The sequence below is a fragment of the Octodon degus genome, unplaced genomic scaffold (assembly GCF_000260255.1).
Source record: "Octodon degus isolate 3935 unplaced genomic scaffold, OctDeg1.0 scaffold00086, whole genome shotgun sequence".
In the NCBI taxonomy this organism is placed as follows: domain Eukaryota; kingdom Metazoa; phylum Chordata; class Mammalia; order Rodentia; family Octodontidae; genus Octodon; species Octodon degus.
Genome location: NW_004524662.1, coordinates 6971124 through 6975624, shown reverse-complemented (window position 1 = coordinate 6975624; position 4501 = coordinate 6971124). Strand labels below are relative to the sequence as shown.

Below are 4501 nucleotides of genomic sequence, written 5' to 3'. Positions count from 1 at the left end.
AAGCAGAAGGGAAGTGAATTCCATGGTTTCAGCAATAAAAAAAATTACTTATACAACTTGATTTTGGAGAATTCTTTTTTAAAAGAATATTTTTTTTATTTTATGTATTTAGCATAGTGTCTACAGGGTCTCACTACATAGAGGAGACACGTAGTGAGTCTCCTGTTTTCAGCCTCCCAAGCACTGGGATTACAGACTCATGCCACCATGCCCATTCTCAGTCACTGTCTCAGCACACTCTGGGGACAGGGATGGCATGGAACACCCAGGAATGAACCCCATTCATGTGCCTGCCTAAGCAGGTACTTTAATCCACTGAACTGTCTGGCTGGCCCTTATTATTTTTTTTTTTAATTTTTAAAAGAGAATACAAATTAGAATTAAAACAAAAAAATTAAAAGTGACATCTTTATTCCATAACACTTTTGTATTTTTATTTTATTTTATTTTTTATTTATTTACTTATTTATTTTAAGTAGGAAGTGCTTTATTGTGACTTGTTCCCGCAGGGCAGATGTGCAGGATGCATCAGTGTCCTGGGACACCGGAGTAGCAGAGAAAGCGGAGGCCTTCATGGAGTGGGGTTTCATGGTCGGGAATAAAAGTACACAAGAGAGTCGGATTCTGTATCCAACCCTTCCTAAAGCAGTGGGTCCCAAAGAGGACTTTGTTCTAAGAAACAGGTCTTTGGGAGTTGTATACTCTCACCCCATTTTGCACAGAGGAGCGTGGATACTTAGTGAGCAAGGCACCTACCATCTGCTTCTCTCCACACAGGTCTTAGATATAGGGAGCAATGTCTTCTTCTGTCCACTTCTCCCTTAAGGAGGACAGAGCATTAAAACGTTCCTGATTTCCCTCAGGTAAATCATCCACCTTCGGCTAAAATATGATTTCTGGCCTTGAGTGTCTCTCCACCAGCGCTAACCCCTTGAGCTGGTCCAGACTGATCACCATCCCTTCAGGGACACTCTGCTGCCACACTGCCTGGAACTCAGCCAGATTGAACTTCACTGCATTCTGCAGCAGCATCTGGGCAGTGGTGCGACAAATCTTATCAGGGCTCAGCTCAAAATAAACTTCCCCCTCATCTATATATTCCCGTCCATAACACTTAAGACAGTGCTGTATCATTTCCTCTGGCTCCAGTGGACCCAGCTCCTGCAGGCAAACATTCAATGGGACTTTGCCAAGACCAGGTTTCCGAATCCACAAGCTGAGTTACATGATTCAGAAGTTTCATCTCATAATCAAGCTCAAGAATGCTCCAGTAACCTCCAATCTCGCAGGCATTGAGAACTTCCACATGGGCTATTATTTCTTCTTTGCTTGCCTGAATGACATCAAGCAGATCCTCAGTTGTATACTTGGAGTGACTCGAATCCACCTCTTCTGGGCTGTCAGGCCCTTCATAGGTGTTTTCCATCAGAAGGCCCCTCAGTTTCTGTAGTTTCGGTCTGCACTGCCTTAATCCCCAGTAATTATTGGCAAAACCAAAGATCTCAGCATGGATCAAGTCAGGCGGCTGGAGCTGCTCAGGTGTCTGGCAGCCGGGGACACACAGAAGCAGGTTGGAGGTGTCGGCTACCTTCAGCTCTTACGTTCCATCCTCACTGCAAAGCACGACCTGCTCATCTTTCTCCTCACTCATCACGAAGCTGCGCCCCACCTCAAGGTGGCGGCACAGCGCGGGCTCGAGCTCCTGCAGGCAGCTGGGCGCGCCGGGCCTGAAGTGCAGGCTGAGCGCGGTGGGCAGCAGCTCTGCCGCGCGCAGCTTAGCGGCCTGCAGCGTCCATAACACTTTTTTAGTAGAAGGAAGATAATATTTGTTGGAATCTAGATATTTAATACTAGATATTTTATAAACCTTAACAGATCCAATTCTATGCCTCAGAGCCACTCTCTGGGATTAGAAATACATTACCTTCATTTTGCAGATGAGGAAACAGAAACACAGATGGGTTAAGCCACTTGCCCATGTGTGAGTGGCAGAATTTAACCACACTGCCTTGGGAAAGTCCTCAGAAGGGAAGAATTCGGAAAAAATGTCAAGACAGGGGGCCCACATCAGCTTGCTGGAAGATTACTCCACTGAAGAGTCAAACAAAAACACTATTAAAAATATGAGAAAGGAAGATATTGATAACACCAGCGCATGGGGAAACATAGATGCTTTTCCAAATAGCAGAGGGGTAAGCTTGAATATCATGCCTACATCTAGTACTCTGAAAAATTATTACAAAGACAACAATAAGCAATGTTAATTATCATAGCTCTCTTACTAACTTGTTTTGAAGCTCCACTTTATTGTGGGTTTTTTTTTTTCTCTTTAAAATAAAAAAGAAAGCACACCTTTGCCAGGCGCCCTTCATTAGTGAGTTGCTCACCACTCTTCCCTTCCACGCCTGTGTGTTTTAATGCAAGCAGTTCCTTTGTATTGCGAGCGTGACACCCATTTTTCTGCCATTTGTATAGAGTCACTTAACAAGGAAATGATGCAAATATTTGTCCCTGGGTGCTAGGCACATTGTATTTCAATCTGAGATCTGTGAATAGTAGCTTATGAGCCAGCTCTAATGGTACCGAGCATCCTTCCCCAATCTAAATTCACATCAGTCCCATTTTCAAATGAGTGAAATGGGAAGCTGAAGTTAGCCAGTCAGAGCTTAGCACCTCTGATTTATGGTCAGAAGTATCTTAATAGGATCATTCATTTTCCTTCGCTCGTTCAGAACATCTGATGTTACAAGTTTCTAGAAATGTTCGTGTATCCTCTGGTTCTGCAAAAATATAATCTTTATCTTCAAAAGTGACCTTCAAATGAGCAGGAAATGAAAGCCGGCCGTTCTTCCGCAGTCACCTTGCTTGCTTTATTGATGTGTCATAATGGAAATCTCAAGAGCCAGAAATCTCAGGATTATTATGATATTTTAATCTTTTTAGGTTAAGTTTAAAAGTGAAGGTATAGGGCAAAAAGCATTAGTTTAAGGCCTGGCTTTATGAATGATCTCTTTCTTGCCCTTTTTCTCCTTGGTCAATTGCTTTAAAGAATGTGGGTCCCTGCAAATCTTCAATTTCTAGGCTTTGGTGATCTTGGTTTCTGTTTCACATACCTTTTCTGAGTGACCTTATTTACAGAATTGGTGTAGCAATGCTAAGTCCCCTTTCCAGTCCACTCCCTGATCCTCCCTCATCTTTTCTCACCAGAGCACCTCAGGACTAGGTCTTTTGTTTCTGCTGCTTATTTTTAAAACATTTGCAAAGAAGAGTAACTGCACTCTTCTTAGCAGTCTCCACCCTTAAAGGAGTCCTGTATTTAAACATCTGCTTTGTTTAGTCTGAGACTCTCCACGGCAAGGTATGGAGGATTCCATACGCTGTTTCCTGAGTAGCATAGAATTGTTCATTGGCTTGCGCAAAGGCTACAATCAAGCTGTTATTCTACTTCCTGAGCGTGAGCTCACAGCATATCTTTCTACAACATGTGTTCTCAGGATTGGCACTCCAAAATGTTCTTTGGTTAGGATGAACTCTTCCTCAATCAGGGTAATAATTTTGCCTCTGAGATAGAAACAACTGCTTGGGGCCTGGCGAGATAGTTCAGCAGACTAAGCACCTGCTTAGGCAAGCACAGGGACCAGAGTTCAATTCCTGGTACCGCATGCTGTGCCAGCCCCGCTCTCAGGTGCACTGAGCCAGCGACCTGGTCCGGGAGTGGTGGTGCACATCTGTAATCCCAGCACTGGGGAGGCTGAAAACAGGAGGATCACTATGAGTCTGAGCTACATAGTGAGGCCCTGTACCAAATACATTAAAAAAAAAATTGCTTTGTTCTAAATACATGTCAAAGAAAAAAATAACACCACTTAGGATGAATTAATGAATTTACAGAGTTCCTCCAGCAAATATAAAAATAATCATCTACTAGTATGTGTTAGTCCCAAGATCAGCCCCAAAATCATGGGGTTTAGCTGTATACTGAACTTATCTGAGACTACCAGATTATTTTTTGACAGCCACATTTTTGAAATACCTTCTCTCACTTCACATGTTCTTTCAGAAAAAGAAATATTGACTTTGTTTTTATTTACTAACTCAATTCTTATTGTGAAAAAACCAATATAGAAATGTGAAAATTGAGCAATGCCTATCTCCTACTTTATAGATAGGCATCTCAGAGTTTAGGGTTTGTTTTTTCTTTCCTTTTGTGTATTTGGTACAGGGTCTCGCTATGTAGCTCAGACTCATAGTGATCCTCTTGTTTTCAGCCTCTCCAGCGCTGGGATTCCAGGCATGTGCCACCAGGGTGCCCTGGGGGTGGGGCCAGTATGGCATGTGGGACAGGGGATCTTCAGAGTTTAATTTTATTTTTATAGGTCTTATATAGGAAAGTAGATGTATTGATATGGTATTCAAGTACATTTAATAAATACGTAAGGAAAATGTATTTTCATCCTGATATTTGTAATTTTTCTCCAGCTTTATAATTTCCATCATTTTT

General features: G+C 42.3%; 1 pseudogene; it reads right to left on the bottom strand.

The window, feature by feature from the left end:
* Positions 1-475: 475 nt before the first annotated feature.
* LOC101585220 lies at positions 476-1979 on the bottom strand (annotated as a pseudogene).
* Between the last annotated feature and the right edge of the window lie 2522 nt (positions 1980-4501).